Source organism: Oreochromis aureus, linkage group 8 (assembly GCF_013358895.1).
Source record: "Oreochromis aureus strain Israel breed Guangdong linkage group 8, ZZ_aureus, whole genome shotgun sequence".
NCBI classification, from domain to species: domain Eukaryota; kingdom Metazoa; phylum Chordata; class Actinopteri; order Cichliformes; family Cichlidae; genus Oreochromis; species Oreochromis aureus.
The window spans coordinates 27474511-27492193 of NC_052949.1; the positions used below are offsets into that span (position 1 = coordinate 27474511).

Sequence of the window (17683 nt, forward strand, 5' to 3'; positions counted from 1 at the left end):
TACCATAGTGGCCCGAGAAGAGAAGTGGACTCAAATGCAAATTCAAAAACCGGAGGCTCGGAGTGTAGTGAACAAAGAGCTTTTATTTACAATGATGAGAGATACCAGATAAACTAGGCTGTGACTATGAACTAAGTCAAAAACACTAAACATGAACTGAATGACTAGGAAACTAGAAAGGCCAACGCTGTAAACACGAACAGTATTATGTTACTATGCTGCTGTGTGCAGGAGCTTGATGGGGGGGGGGGAACTGTTGCTGACCAAAGGCACTGAAACAGATGAAGAAAGTGGTCAGAGATGTCCAGAGGAATGGTGAGTTAAAGGTCCAGTAATCAAACTGTGATGCCTTACTTGCTCGCAGGAGGGGAAGGCGAGAGGCAGAGATCCAGGTGAGTCCGGCGCACTAAGCTGAATTGCAGGGAGGCAGGCAGCTGAGAATGGTACGATGAATGAGGCTTTTTTACAAACAGCAGCAGTACAGTAGAGACCAGTGTCCACATAAGCGAGTATGGTGAGTTTGGAGAGGTGGGTTCTGTGAACCACCTAAGAGACAGGAGAACAAGGTAAGTACAAACGCTATGATAAACAAGAGATATGTGAGGCCACAAACTAACATGGGTTAGCAGATAATCTGGCAAGGACTAGTTGTGAGCGCTGGTCTAATATACTGCAGGTGATGATTGCCACCAGGTGGGAATCCAGGGAGGTGCAATAAGGGCTCCACCCAGAGGAGGAGAGCAGATGCTGTGGAAAATTACCGTGACTCACCCAGACCATGACACTATTAGTTCTTACAGCCAGTTTATTAAACTTGATCGTCATTTTCTCTCAGTGCATGTTGTTTTTGAATATTTTGGGCTAATTTATGTTGTCTTGCTCTGTACATAATTTAGTTGTTTTATGATTGACTAGAGTATTACACTCAGTGTACAGGTTTATGTAATTTTTTACTTTATATAGTATTGCGACTGATTCAGGTTTTTTATTTGTTTTCTTAAAGGAGTTGATATGTGGCTTCCAGTATAATCTATTGTTTATTATCATCCTAAGAAATTTAATTTCAGTTACTTCAATATAATACGCTAGTTGGCTAACTTCCCTTTATGCGACCTTGATCAAGGCCTCTAGTCTCCTTTTTCATGGTGGCTGTTAGTATTATAGCCAAGCATCTCAGTGATCTCTGCTGTTGTGGTTGGGATCGTCTGTAATGCTGAATTCACATCTTCTAGTAGACCTTCAGGGGGTACTTCATGTGGTGCTGGCAGCCACTCACAGAGAGCTTAGGTTTCCAGTTTAACTGTGGTCCTGTCTCTCAGTTCAGCTGCTCTCGCACTCAGTGCCTTCATTGCATCAGTTATATTTGGGGCTTGGTATCTCGGGTGGGGATGATAATATATGATGATAGTATTTATCATAGTTACTGTTTTTTCTAATCTTAGTGATGCTATAATAGCTATTTGCCAATATTAGTAGCCTTTTTTCAGTAGGCAGGCATTCCCAATAAATCTTTAAATTATACATTAATTTTAGATTGATGTGTTCATTACAAAATAATAATAAACAAGTAGTTTCATTATGGTCAGTGTGTGGTTGAATTTAGACAAACCAAAACAAAATATTGCAAAAAGCAGAGATGTTATCATAATACATGTCTTCCCCTATAGCATATGCATGGATTCCGCTACCTAATAACATATGTAACATGCAACATATACAGGGAGTGCAGAATTATTAGGCAAGTTGTATTTTTGAGGAATAATTTTATTATTGAACAACAACCATGTTCTCAATGAACCCAAAAAACTCATTAATATCAAAGCTGAATGTTTTTGGAAGTAGTTTTTAGTTTGTTTTAGTTTTAGCTACTTTAGGGGATATCTGTGTGTGCAGGTGACTATTACTGTGCATAATTATTAGGCAACTTAACAAAAACAAATATATACCCATTTCAATTATTTATTTTACCAGTGAAACCAATATAACATCTCCACATTCACAAATATACATTTCTGACATTCAAAAACAAAACAAAAACAAATCAGCGACCAATATAGCCACCTTTCTTTGCAAAGGACACTCAAAAGCCTGCCATCCATGGATTCTGTCAGTGTTTTGATCTGTTCACCATCAACATTGCGTGCAGCAGCAACCACAGCCTCCCAGACACTGTTCAGAGAGGTGTACTGTTTTCCCTCCTTGTAAATCTCACATTTGATGATGGACCACAGGTTCTCAATGGGGTTCAGATCAGGTGAACAAGGAGGCCATGTCATTAGTTTTTCTTCTTTTATACCCTTTCTTGCCAGCCACGCTGTGGAGTACTTGGACGTGTGTGATGGAGCATTGTCCTGCATGAAAATCATGTTTTTCTTGAAGGATGCAGACTTCTTCCTGTACCACTGCTTGAAGAAGGTGTCTTCCAGAAACTGGCAGTAGGACTGGGAGTTGAGCTTGACTCCATCCTCAACCCGAAAAGGGCCCACAAGCTCATCTTTGATGATACCAGCCCAAACCAGTACTCCACCTCCACCTTGCTGGCGTCTGAGTCGGACTGGAGCTCTCTGCCCTTTACCAGTCCAGCCACGGGCCCATCCATCTGGCCCATCAAGACTCACTCTCATTTCATCAGTCCATAAAACCTTAGAAAAATCAGTCTTGAGATATTTCTTGGCCCAGTCTTGACGTTTCAGCTTGTGTGTCTTGTTCAGTGGTGGTCGCTTTCAGCCTTTCTTACCTTGGCCATGTCTCTGAGTATTGCACACCTTGTGCTTTTGGGCACTCCAGTGATGTTGCAGCTCTGAAATATGGCCAAACTGGTGGCAAGTGGCATCTTGGCAGCTGCACGCTTGACTTTTCTCAGTTCATGGGCAGTTATTTTGCGCCTTGGTTTTTCCACACGCTTCTTGCGACCCTGTTGACTATTTTGAATGAAACGCTTGATTGTTCGATGATCACGCTTCAGAAGCTTTGCAATTTTAAGACTGCTGCATCCCTCTGCAAGATATCTCACTATTTTTGACTTTTCTGAGCCTGTCAAGTCCTTCTTTTGACCCATTTTGCCAAAGGAAAGGAAGTTGCCTAATAATTATGCACACCTGATATAGGGTGTTGATGTCATTAGACCACACCTCTTCTCATTACAGAGATGCACATCACCTAATATGCTTAATTGGTAGTAGGCTTTCGAGCCTATACAGCTTGGAGTAAGACAACATGCATGAAGAGGATGATGTGGACAAAATACTCATTTGCCTAATAATTCTGCACTCCCTGTATATGTATGAAAATGGCAGGGGGGGTCACCAGTAAAACCGGTAAAACAGGGGTGGAAACAGTCAATGGGACATTACAAACTTGCTCTTCAGAATTTGATCCATTTAGTTCAATAATATTTGAGCTATTGAATTCTGGTCACAGTTGAAAGAATCAGAAGTACTGACCACAGCTGCCATTTCTTACATGTAGCAGACAATAGTGATCTGGGCAGGTAACACTGAAGTGGGAGTCAAGATACAGGAAAATAACTAGTTAGCTGTAAATTCACTGGACTGTTTTCTCTGTTTGTTTTTTTCACATTGGTGCAAATCAGAGCAGTCAAAACATTCAATGATTTTTGGTTCAGGAGATAGCGGCTTTGCATTATTGTTTAGGAGTGAGTTGGATACACTGATGCTTTTAAAGAAAATAGCTGACTCTTAAATCTACATATTTGTGACAAGACTACAAACAGCACACCGTTCCTTAGCAAAGTATTTTGCAAAATATATAGTATACAAAGGAAATAAAGTAAACATGCAGCTTTCTCTCATGAGAGTGAAAACACTGTCTTTTGCTGAAAACAGTCTGCCTTTAAAAAGATGATACACTAAAAGCCAACCTGACAGAATATTTATCAGTTCTGGTTTCTCACATTTCTTGTGTTTTATTATTTGCATGCAATAATTTGTTGTCCAAACATGTAACTCTCAGGCAATTAATTTGCTGAAGCAGCTGCATCATGTCACACAGTGGATGGAGGACAAGCTTTTCCAATCTCCCACCCCTGGACTCATCCATTCAGAGAAACATCTGACGTCAGATCAGGGTTTACAGATTTGTTCATCTGCACTGTGCTATTCTTTACACAGATAAATGGCTCGGTCTATTTTCTGCCATCTAAAGGTTCAACAAAGCCACTGTCACTGCTAAGATGAAACAGAGGGGTCTGATGCGATCCTTCAACTTTACGCACTTCATTCCTCTGCATTGCATCCTCTGTTTTCTTCCTTCCCTTAGTTTTTCCCTCCTTCTCCTCTGTTCTTATTTCTACATCTTTAGATTTCTCACTCACACAGCCTTCTGCCTCAATTAAACTCTTGGGCCTTGACATCTAGAAGAGGTAGCAACAATCCTGTGGCAAGAACGGCGATTCATTTCTGAATGAGGTGACACCCACTTCAGTGGAGCTGACGTGAGGTCAGATGCAGTAGAATGAGATTCCCTGCCTGTATCGCTCTGCCTATAACACATGGCAGAGGTGAAATGTATGGCTACGTCACTGTCTTCTTAATAACCACCCTCTCTGTAGTATTGCCATGGGGTCAGGATCTGACAACTGTTGGTTTGTTGCAAAGTGGTGTTTACAGGAATTTTTACCATTATTTCTGCCAAAAGTCATCTTCGCGAATATACACCCAAGTTGTACCAGTATCTAGATCAATGATATTATGTGTTGGGTGTTAACTCTTTAATTATATTCTGGACTGAATACATGGAACCAGCTAACAATGCTATTATAAAAATATCATCATTATCAAGACTGGCCATGTTGCCAAGTCAAGTTAAACTTGCAAAATGCTCTTTTTGGAAATGCTGCATGCATTTATAGTGGTCACTCACTCAGCATTGTCCTGGTTTAAATTCCTTCACTAAACACCATCTCAAGCGTAACATCAGTAAATGTTAATGGCTATAATATAATAATACAATAATGGCTATATTACACAGAAACACAGAAAGAATCACAGCTAGAATATGAGCAGAGTATTAAAATGTAAAGAAAAAATCATAAAAATTCATTGTTGCAGCAACAATAAAGCAGTGCTTCTAAAGTCTGGTTCATGGTACTGCTTATTTTATTTTTAGGTGCTTCTGTGAGATGAGGTCCGCGTGGTTTTTCACCTTGGAACTCTCCAATGGATGCCCTTTTTTGTCCAGTCCTTTTCTTACTTTTGAATCATGAACGCTGATCTTAACTGACGTCAGTGAGGTCTTAAGTTCTTGAGATGTGTTGTCATCTGAGTCACTGGTGTGCCCTTGGTTTAAATTTGGTAGGTGAGCCACTCCTGGGAAGGTTCACCTTTTCCAGGTTTACTCCATTCATGGCTCTCATTGTGGTTTGCTGGAGTCCCAAAGCCTTTCTAGACTGAAAAATTTCAATGACTGCTTCTCATCTGTGCTTGAGTTTGTTTTGATCATGGCATGAAGTGTTGCCTTTTTGAGATCTTTTACCCTACTTCTCTTTGATTTAACAGGCCTGACAGTAATTAGACCTCGGTGTGGCTAGTGAATTTAAATTCAGTTTTCCAAAAACCGTGGTAAATCACAGTTAACTACTTTTTCATAGGTAAAGGTAGGTTTGTATAGCTCTCTTCTCTTAATAATTGAAATCATAACTGCATTTTGTATTTACTCTCTGCTCTGTCTAATATTAAAATGTATTTGATGATCTGAAACATGTAAGCGTGACAAATATCCAAATAAAAAAGAACAAAAGAAATCAGGAATCAGGACACAGTAGGCCTACAATCAGGCATCCATACTAACCCATGCTTGAACCCAAACATGCCCACAAACACACAGTTATTTGTTATTTGGTTGTTGGATAAAACGCTTATATGAAAATGTATTTGATGTTCATTAAATGATCATTAAAATGAAAACTGAATAAATTGATTGTTTCTAGTAAAATCTATGAGTATATGCAGAAAACGGTGACATTTTGGAACCTATTTAACACACTTTTATATTTTTTAATGCTTCTAACTCAACTATATTTTCATCATTTCAAGCTACAATTTGGCATGGTTTCATTTAGTATTCTAAAGATGTTGTACAATTCTCTCAACCCCATAATTCGTCTTTGGAATCACCAGCTTGCATCTAATTTTATGAGAAATATAGGTTACAAAATACAAACTTTTTTACCGGTCAGGTACTATCAAGGTGGTATATCTCACTCAGTGAAGTAACATTATTTGTTGAAGAAGTCTGTTTAGTGTATATATTTAATATTAACAACCTTCTGCCAAATGTCTTCTCAACTAATGTTCCAGTCATTTCACAAAATCAATCCACAGTGCAACATACATTTTCATGTAGATGATGAATAGGAGAAGCTGAAATTTTGATCATTTTGATCAAAGTAAAATGGTTACTTTGTAAGCATGGATGAGACAAGTAATAAATTGTATCACTATAGTATTGTAATACACTGTAAATACACTGGCACAAAATATTAATAATATTTTATATCCAGACACTCTAAACAATTCCTTTGCCAGTCTGGAAATAAAATACTGTCTCAGAATTTCCAGGCAGAAAACAATAACCAACAGTTGGCCAACAGAGCACCACGAACTCATTGATCAAACAAAAGGAGAATCAATACTTTGTTGGTTTGTTTAGAGAAGAGGTCATCCATAAATTCATCATGAATTCATTTAGAAATAATTTTTATATACTGCTTAAAGGTTTTAGCATACTGATAATAACTGACTTATTGGACTAATTGCATGCAGGATTGATTTCACGAGGGGGATACAAAAAACATATATTTCCTTAAGTTTATGATCTTCCTGTCTAGGTGTCCATACTGTCTTCCTTAGTAGTAAGTTTTGTTGCACAGGAATCTCAGCCCAACAGTCAGATGACAGAGAAGTGGAGAAAGTGAGACAAAAATCACCATTCATAGTTTCTCAGAGCATTTAAGTGCCTTTCCTGGACTGCACCATGCCTTAGTACATTTTGAAAGTATTTGAAAGCTAGCTAATACAAATACAAATACAAATACAAAAAAGGCTGGAAGAGTAACTGATCCAAAATATCTAAGAATAATTTTCAGGCTGTAAGGTGGCACTGCAATGAAAACAATAACTTCCTACAATCGTTGTCTGTAAACACAGTTTGCTATGTCATCCACAAATACAGGTCAAAACTCGATCATCCGAAGAAGTAGCCATATGTGAACATGATGCAGGAATGTTGCTGTCTTCTCTGGGCTAAATTTCTTTTAAAATGAACCCAGGCAAGGCAGGCCTTCACCTCTGATGGTATGGGGTCAAGAATGGGATAACATTAGTCTCCCAAAAGTCAGCAACTGGTTTCCTCAGTTCCTAGACATTTACAGACTGTTGTTAAAAGACAGAGAATGTAGACGCCCTGAATGGCCTGTCCCAACTTTTCTGAGATGTTTTGCTGCCGACAAATTTAAACTGAACTATTATTTATCTCAAATTCGTACATTTTATCAGTTTAAACTATAAAATTAAACACAGAAAATAGATTTTCTGTGTTCTATAGTAAATAAAATATGGGTGAGTTAGTTAGACCTAGGATGTGTATAATGTGCCTCGGTGCTTTGATCATTAACTGTCATCACTTTCAAGCTGTATCCAATCTGCCACTGTGCACTTCTAAAATCATAATTCTATAACCACAGTACCATGGGACAAAATGACCTGACACTGATGTTGAAGCCAACTCCAGTGCTCTGATTTTGAAAACAGAAAGTGCCATTCATATTTGTGTCTACTGTCGCACAGATAGCTGCTTGTGCTTTGCACTGCACCGCAGTGGAAGATTGGATTCGGTCTTAGTTGTGAAACATCCATCACCATGGTTCTGCATTCTTACCATGATTGTGTTTTATGTATAAAATCATGCAGACAGTCTGGCTAAACTATTGACTTTTCTGCCATTTTCTTCACTATCTGACTGTTTGTGTTTCTGGCCCCATAGAAATGTACTTAAGTTCTCAAATCATAGCAGTTATTTGTTAAAAACAGTATTATCAAATCCAATAAAAATGAGAACAGTACTGTGTTTTGTTTTACAGTACTGTAGAGTTTGAGGCAAGGACAAACAGTAAATGGACTCACACACATTAAGACCAGACCTATACCTAAGCACCAACACAAACCACCACCCTTCCCATTGTTAGAATTTTGTGGATGTGGGTGTGGATGTGACAGCAGCATGAGAGACATGGCTATGACACTGGACCTGTGTTACACACAGAGACAAAGGTCCGGTGTAACGACATCTCCCTAGCCACTACATCAACCTGCCTGTCATACATACACACACACACACACACATACATACTCAGATCAGAATCACATTAACTCTGGCCACTGGGTTCCACTCAAGACATTACATTTACTTTGATGTATACATGGAAAGTGATCTGCTACTACTCTAGTGCCTTCTAATGACAAACAAGGGCGCGCATAGATGTCAAAAGAAGGACTCACAACGCATTTTACTCTGATGCCATATCTATCAGGTAAGAGCAGGGATCCTTTGCCAATCATTAAACCCACACACATCACTTTCACTCCTTCTTTAACAGCTTCTCCCATGTGAAAACAGACACATGCTTAAAAAACATATCCTGTGCCCCCTCTTGGGCATAAATTATCACAGTGATACTTAGCAGAGTGTGCATGGCAGTATTTGTTCTGTTGGTTAGTACAAGCATGCTGATGCTGAGAGCATAAACACGTTCAGTAACACCTCAGTGATAGCGGGAACACAGAGATTCTCATCATCTCAAGTCCTGCAATCCAATTTTCATATTATGCTGGCCGAATCATTGTTGCCAGGCAATAGCATATCGCTGCTTCACATAACTTGGCACTATGAGCATCGCCTGCATTCTTTGTTCAGTTTAATGGTGACAGAAGACGCTTCATCACTAGCTCTCGAGACCCTTCTATGTATAGTTCAGACTTTCACCAAGGACTGCATCCTCAGGGTGCAAAATGAGGATTTTGCTTTGCATAAGTAAAAGAAAACAAGAATCTGGTAAGTTTGCACTAATGTAAGCAAATTCAAAAATCAATGCATAAACACTATACTGAAATACTAATTTGCTTAAACTCCAGAAGTAGTGATTAATGTTAATAGAGTGAGATTAGTGTATTGCATAGAAATCAGTATTTGAACTAAACTTTGTTTTTTCTTCGCTTCATGTCGATGTGCATGAGAAGTAAAGCTCACTAGCAGAAATAATGTCGCCATCTAGTGTTGGCTAGTACTGATGCCCACAGATGAGCAGTCAGAAGCTGTTGCAAAGGTTGTAAGAATCAGTGACAGAAACGCCTCCAGACTGCTCACTGTACGCTGCACTGTCATTGCTACCAGCTCGGCTCAAGCTCCACTGTCTTTTTCCTTATCTGGTCCACAGCCAGACAAACAGATGCACATAAGCGCTGCAGTAATCCAGCAGCAGACACACTCATAGCACAGAACATCCATGATCAATAGCTTTCTGGGACCACAGCCAGAAACACTTGTATACTCCTTGTAGTGCACATTCTCTAACTGTGTTGCTATACTCTTGTTAGAAGTTCTGTACTAGGTTAGGCTGCATTTTCTTATTAGAGAATAGGATACAAACACTCACGGGGTACAGAAAAGACTCTAGCACACTCATTGCAAGTGTCGATGTTCTTTGTGATTTTGTGCAGTGTAAGTGTGGAGTGCATGAGACAGAAGGCAGGAGGAGAAATTTTTCCAACACCAAGATTGCAGAGGCATTTTTGGCGGTTGTGAGGATAATACAGCCTGTGTCACACAGAGAGGACACCAAAGGTGGCATTTGAGCTGAGGAAACATGTCAGAAGTTTATTATTGCCTGCAGGCTCAGCAAATCTAAGCCCAGAAAACTCTTAGCATTCTGAACCCCAACAGTGGAAAGGAAGGAAACAATAGCAGAAATGGTCCAGTTGATATAAGAATGCTTCTATCCATTACTTAAATACATAAGCCAACATGTAATATAGGTGACGCTGCTCTCTACAGAATCATTTGCAAAAACTAAATAAATAAATAAAAAACAATCTGCAAAGAAAATAAAGACCAGTAAACCATCACTGGAGAGGAAAGGTTATATACGTGTTACACTTTTACATCAAGTTGGGTGTGAAAGAAATGATCTTTGAAGTTTTAATACATTGTTCCAGAATCAGTGTCTCGAATGCACTGTGTAATGACCATGTTAGGGACATTTACTGATAGCTTCTTTGCTTAATGGTACACTGGATTTCTACCAAATTAAAATCGGTTTTTTGTCCAAATTTCTATTCAATTCAATTCAGTTTTATTTATATAGCGCCAAATCACAACAACAGTCGCCTCAAGGCACTTTATGTTGTAAGGTAGACCCTACAATAATACATAAAGGGAAAACCCAACAATCAAATGACCCCCCTATGAGCAAGCACTTTGGCGACAGTAGGAAGGAAAAACCAGACTTAGGGAGGGGCAGGGCCATCTGCTGCAACCGGTTGGGATGAGAGAAGGAAGACAGGATAGAAGACATGCTGCGGAAGAGAGACAGAGATTAATAACAAGTACGATTCAATGCAGAGAGGTCTGTTAACACATAGTGAGTGAGAAAGGTGACTGAAAATGAAAAACTCAATGCATCATGGGAGTCCCCCAACAGCCTATGCCTGTTGCAGCATAACTAAGGGAGGATTCAGGGTCACCTGGTCCAGCCCTAACTAACTATTTCTTTTACTATTTGATGTAATTTTGGAACTTTGGGTACAATTACTGGAATGGGTTCTTACTGCTGTTTTCTATACGTTTTTTCTGAAAGAGGTGGCAGAAGATACCACAGGTTCCCACTGTGTAGACAAATCCACAAACATATGGCATAGAAAAAATGTTTGTATGAATTTAGTATGGAGCGTCTTAGGCTCTGGTCTCTTCTCTCCCCAGAAGGAAGCATCAGGTTCAGTACAGCAAGCAATGATGATAATAATTTTCCTTGTTGGTTGTACAAGTTAATGTGAGCAGAGCATTGAAGTGCTAAGTTTAAAACAGTTTGTTGAATGCAAATTGAGGAGGCAAAACATTCTGATCTCTCCTGCCTCGGGATCAGAGGTAGTGTTAGCTATTGGTCCTTCGTGTGTTGTCAGATCAATTCCAGCCCACTGAGGTTTGGACTGTAAGCCATCTGAAACAGGCTGTCATACAAAACTATTTACATTTATTTTAAAAATCATGAATTAAGCTTGATTTAGAATTCTGTGGAGAATCAATTCTGTGACTTACAACTTAGCTACATTTCTTAAGAGTTGCACGTCAGATTATGTGGAATGTTATCTAATTATTTAGGCACTAATAGCACTAGTGTGCAAAGGACCTATTGTAATCACTCCAGTTATTATTATTATTCAGGCAAATAAATTGGCTTTTTGGTGGATTTAACATGCTCATAAACTCGTGAAATTTTACACACGTATCATGTATGGTGGAAAAATTATGTATTTTATTGGTTCTAGACATGGATGGGGCAAAATGGTTCTAGAGCGCCAACTATCTGTTGTTAAATAAAGTCCTACGAACACATAGTTTGAGTTACATGAATTAAATTTGGTACACACGTGTAACATGGCAAGACAAGGAAAAAAAAGTTCCAAGGCCTATCAACGCAAACCTAACGGGAAGTTCTTTTGAACTGAAGTTGACAAATTTGCACTGATTTTGCCATTTCCAGGCGTTGTACTTTTGCAAACTCCTCTGTGGAGGAGTTTGCAAAAGTACAACGCCACAGCAAATTTCAATCATACGCCATTAAATTTTTATTTGTTCTCAAAAGTACAACACATTTTTATTTGTTGTACTTTTGTAAACTCCTCCACACCAAATTTCAATCATATGCCATTAAATTTTTATTTGTTCTCATTCCCACATATATTGTCCATTTTGGACCAAACTTCTCACATGTGACAAGGCTCTGTCCCTAAACACATTTTAAGTGCCACATTTGACATTGGTGACAGCGCCACCTAGTGGGAACAGAAAATGTCATGTTTTATACTTTGGGATACAGTGTAGAGATGGGTGACCACAGCAACCTCAAATTTGTCCAGGAAAGCCTCAAGGAGTTGGTCTTGGGTTACTTTGAAAACTGTGAGTTTTTGTCAAAGGGTGTGACCCTGGCAGCACGGTGAATTTCGATGTTGCATCATGAGGAAAAAAATTGCTATAACTCAAAGAAATCCTGTCCCATCACTGCCAAACTTCACAGGCATGATAAGAGTCCTGCCCGGAACTGATTAATATGCCCAGTGTCAGGAATAATAAGAGCACCACCAAGTGGGAACAGGAAATGTCATGTTTTATACTTTAATGCAGCGGTCCCCAACCCCCAGGCCTCGGACCGGTACCGGTCCGTGAGTCGTTTGGTACCGGGCCGCGAGAGTTGAGGCTCAGGTGTGAAATGTATGGTTTTCAGGGTTTTTATCGGCTTTCAGCGTTATTTTGTTATCGTTTTTATCATTAACTCGGTTTTCCTGGGTCTTTTCACGTGTGTTATGAATAAATCTTCTTTTTTTCGATACCGGTACTAGTTTTATTTTGTTGTATTTATCCGCGACACCTTAAAGGCCGGTCCGTGAAAATATTGTCGGGCATAAACCGGTCCGTGGCGCAAAAAAGGTTGGGGACCGCTGCTTTAATGTACTGCTGCTCACTGGTTGAGCCCAACAGGAAGTCAGCCATTTTAAATTGAACGGGACATTTTTCGCAGTTTTCAGTTCTTGGACTTTAATGAACTCCTGCTACAGGTTTCATCAGATCGACATGATCTTCGGTGAGTGGACATTTAAGACCTTGATGATGTTAAATTGTGAAGCTTTTGGTGTTTCTTGAAACGGTGTGGTTGTGGTGGCACGTCGAGTTTTGATCATTTGCCACAAAGAACAAAACTGCTGTAACTAAAAGCTACATTGTCTATTCTTTCCCAAACCTCACAGGCACGATGAGAGTCGAGCCCCGAACAGATTGATATGCCATTCATCAGCAACTGTTAGAGCACCGCCTAGTGCAGGGGTGTCGAACTCCAGGCCTCGAGGGCCAGTATCCTGAAGGTTTTGGATCCCACCCTGGGTCAACACACCTGAAACAAATGATTAGTTCACTACCAGGCTTCTGGAGAACTTCAAGACATGTTGAGGAGGTAATTTAGCCATTTAAATCAGCTGTGATGGATCAAGGACACATCTAAAACCTGCAGGACACCGGCCCTCGAGGCCTGGAGTTCGACACCTGTGGCCTAGTGGAAAGAGGAAATGCATGTAGGTTATAATCCTCATTGAGCTAGATGAGATTGATATGCTTGATATGCATCAGTGTGACATTACATCAGATGGTAATCTCCATTGCCGTCTGGGCGTAGGTGTTGGGTGTGGCTTAACGCACCGGGGTGCGAAGGCCCTCTTAGTTTAAAATATACCTGTTATATATATGACTAAACTAAAATCCACCTCTACCACAAACCCCCTAACCATTCCAGAACAGCACTGTTATATAATGATATAATGTTTTTTGCTCAATTCTTTTGCATATGATCAGGGGATTTTCTGTTTGTACATGTAGAGCAGGCTATAGAATAAAAGAGCTGCTAGCCCCAGAAGGAAGAGTCAGAAAGACAGAGAGCAGTATAGACTGAAAAGAGAGAAAAATGAATGCCAGTGGTGAGTTTGTGAAAAAGAAGATGGGGAGGGCATGAGATTCCCCCTTATCATTGACCACAGTTGCACTTTGCAGATTTTTATCTCTGCTGACAGAGAGGCATGTGAGGCTCACTTTATCTAGATTTTAACTGATTATCTATTTGTCAACATTTCACACAATTTCCCATTTTCAAATTCCCTGGGAGGTGTGGGAATATTGACTTCACCTCCTACAAAATGGGAAGACAGTTTCCAAATTGTATATTTAAAAGCCTCCTCTCCCGCCAGGCCCAGTTCTATGCTTCCAGGACTCTAAATCAGTATTTAAATATTGACAACAGCAGCGGTTCAATTATTGGGCATCTCATGTATAACCTCAGGGAAACAGTCTGTGATTGAGCTAGCAGCAGTTAGCTAGAGGAGGCTAGAAGCTAAAACAGCAGTACAAAAAGCTTCATGTTGATTTTCCATTTATCAGTTATTAGCCAAAGTGTCATTCCTCTGTCCTCCCTGAGACCATGTTTCTAGCTGATTTGAAACAAACAATTGAAGGAATTGAAAGGCCTAATATGATTAAAAAACGATCAGCTACGTCAGTGGCAGGAGCCTGTGTGCATAATTGGATTACTAACAGGGAACACAAATGAATAGTGGCTGGCAGTGGTGTGGGGAGCACTGGACAGACATGGGTAAAGTGCGATTTTTTATTCTGATGCTGTGAGCATATTGTGCTGAGAAAATAACCACTATAAATCATGTCACTTTCCCAGATTTAAGGAGTCATTACATTTTTCAAAAGAGTGCATTTCGGATAACCACAGCGCATGTCTCTTTAGAAATGAATTCCCGGACAATAAGACCATGTCTCATTACTTGTTTTTGTGGCAACTGTTCATTGCTGTGACCATGGTGACAATGTTATAGGGTCAAATTTACAAAAAAAAAAAAAAAAAAAAACTTTCCTCACTTCTGGTGGTAGTTTTGTATGTCTAAACAAATTAAAACAAGATGTAAACTGTATATAAGATTGACATAGCCACAATTATGTCACTCTATAACAGCCATTTCGCCAAAGTCCCACTGTACAGAAATCTGTCTATTAAGGCCGATTACTCATGGAATAGGAGCAATCAAATAAATCACTAATTACCATATTGTGTTTTTTCTTCCATATAGTAAATCTTAATTCAAGTCTGGTTGGAAAATAGCAGCCACATCCCACATAGCAAGCAGGTCTGGCCCAGATCTGGTATCAAGCCGTCACTGCTGGTTGACTTCTGGCATGATAAGACGTATGTCATCCAGATATAGGCCAGGCCTGGCATAGATGGCAATGTCTATGTGATGGCATGCCACATCTGGCTTGATTGTGGTTTGGTTTAAGTGGCCCAGGCTCATAGAAAACAGGTCTGGCCCGGGTCCGGCATCAAGCTGGCACTTCTGACTGACCGGTGTTATGGCAGAGTGTATGTCAACCAGATGTGGGCCAGGTCTGGCAATGATGGCACTATTTATGTTCCTATTTTCCTATTTTAGTTAGAAGACCCAAAGGAAGGACTCATCATTTCAAATGCAGATTTGACAGGTTTGTGAGTGTACACTTTATCCAAAACCTAGTGACAGTTTACGCATGTTTGCTAGTGGGTGGCTGTAGCTCAGGAGGTTGAGCAGGTCACTTACTGATCGGAAGGTTAGTGGTTCGATCCCTGGCTCTTCCAGTCTGCATGTCAAGAGTGTGGAAGTGTATGAATGTATTTAGGAAGCATTCAGTTTGGTGAATGTTGTATGGAGCACTTTGAGTAAACCGGGAGAGTAGAAAAGCTCTATGTAAGAATCACTGTGTGAACAGCGTTTCGTCATGTTACTTTTGCACTATTATGTTCCGGCACATGTTGTTATTACATGGCTTGATTAAGGTACACATTAGGCTGACAACTGGGGCCAGAGCTGAAGCTGATCTGGGCCAGCACAGGGCCAGCAGTGTGTCTGCAACTGGCCCGTGGCTGCACACAACTTACACACGGCCCACATACTGCAAAGAATGACGGCCCTTTGGTGGCCCAGATCAGGTTTGTCAGAGGTAATCCATGCACAGGCCAGCACAGGACCTCCAGTGTGTCTGCAACTGGCCTTGTGCTGGCCCATGTGTGGGCCACGTCTGGCAAACCAGGTCAGGGCCACCAAAGGACCATCATTCTTTGCGGTATGTGGGCCATGTGTAAGCACATTGTGTGGGCCAGATTCGGGCCATACGAATTTTGCTATGTGGGATAGAGCCCATCCATGGTATGGAAGGGCTGTTTGGTCCAGGTGATCCACCCCGTTGGCCCTGATTGGCCCTGACATTTTCTTTGCACTCACATTTCATCTGTTCATTCTGTTAAAGGGGTAAATCAGTGGTTTCCTGCATATCAAAGCTTGGATCAAACTGGACCTGAAGAGCAGATTCAAGCAACCATTGTCAGTTTAATGAGTTTATTAAAGGCAGCGGATTGTAAACTGGCAACAGTTCATCATGGGAGTGCACACAAGAGCAGAGTAAGGGTGTTAACTGCATTCCAGGCAAACGAAAACTATTGTGAAGTTTAGCAACATTAGGATTATTTTTATTTTTTGGAGCAAATTGAGGTTTAGGAGGAGCAGCAGGGAGAAATCCAGAGGCGGAGATGCAGGTGAAGATTTGGCAGGCAGGTTACAAATAGGTAAGTCCTTCCTTTTGCAGATAACCAAAGAAAAATAAGCATATGTGTGTGAAGGCAGACAAGTGGCAAGATAATGTATATCTACAGTTACAAATCTGCTTGTTGCTCAACCATAGTTAGTTATAGCAGTCTTTTTCAAAGATGTCTCCTTTAGATAGTTTTCAATCGTCAGTGTATCTCTTGTGTTCAGCATTGATACTGTGAGTGTCTTTAAAAGCTGAATCTGGAATTCCAGTCCGCCCCTGTGCAGTCATTGTGAGAGCTCACAGTATGATCACTTGTACGTACATACATAACCCACGGACTGCATAGAAAAGATGGACACTTTCATGTCTAATCATTGAAGCAAGGCAGGAAGTTAAAATGTATTCTTTTTAAGACTTTCCTGGTGATCTTTTCTTTTCACAGTCATTTCAAGTCTTATTGCGTATAGGGTATTCGCTTTGTAAATTATGGACCCCAGTGGTGTCAAGACACATGGTAAAACAGTATATGCTTTAGGGCCATCCTACCTTGTGAATGACAAATCACTTTCTTAGTAAAATATTTGTCAAATAGCTGACATTTAGTAGCCAATAATATTAAATATCAGCCATGTATATCTCTGATATTTATAAAGAAAAATATCTACATAAGATATTCCAGAAAGAACATTTCAGCAGTTGAAACAGAAAACATATTAGCATGCTGTTACACTGAAACACAGTAAAGGAAGTCATAATGCTATGAAACTGTGCAAGCAAAATAGGACTTTAACTCGGTGGTGCAAAAGCTTTTGAAACGTTAATTAGTCCAAGTTATCAAACTTCTGACTAAGTTTTATTGGATTTAACTGGTGATTCAAAATATTGTTTTTATGTCCCAGTTACTATTAAAATTGAAGTTATAGTTCATTTCCCCATTTATTTAGATAAGGACTTCAAAATAATCAACTGGATTCAACCCAAGATGGCTGTCAAGTTGTGAGATTTACTTCTCAGTTGTGAAACTTGTATACCAGGGTGTCATCAAGTCTAGCAAAACAGCAAAAAGTAATAACTCAGGGGGAAAAGTGCAACCAAAAACTTTTCAGGAAAGAAGTCCTGTGGTATATGTTACTCTGTATCTGGCTTTCTGTAAGTCCAGCAATAAACCTGTATTTTGAGTTCAGCTCTGCTTCTGAGTCCTGCATTTGAGTCCACACTTTGCCTGCCACACACAGTGTCACATGACATTGTGAGGAATCTTGCTGATATTTCTGACCAGGAT

At 40.0% G+C, this 17683-nt stretch overlaps 1 long non-coding RNA gene across 1 annotated transcript; it reads right to left on the bottom strand.

Moving 5' to 3' along the window:
* Positions 1–241: 241 nt before the first annotated feature.
* Positions 242–686, bottom strand: LOC120441410. The gene is made up of 3 exons (XR_005614055.1): positions 618–686; positions 355–546; positions 242–272 (listed from the first exon to the last, which is right to left on the bottom strand). It is a non-coding gene; the product is annotated as an uncharacterized LOC120441410 (long non-coding RNA).
* Between the last annotated feature and the right edge of the window lie 16997 nt (positions 687–17683).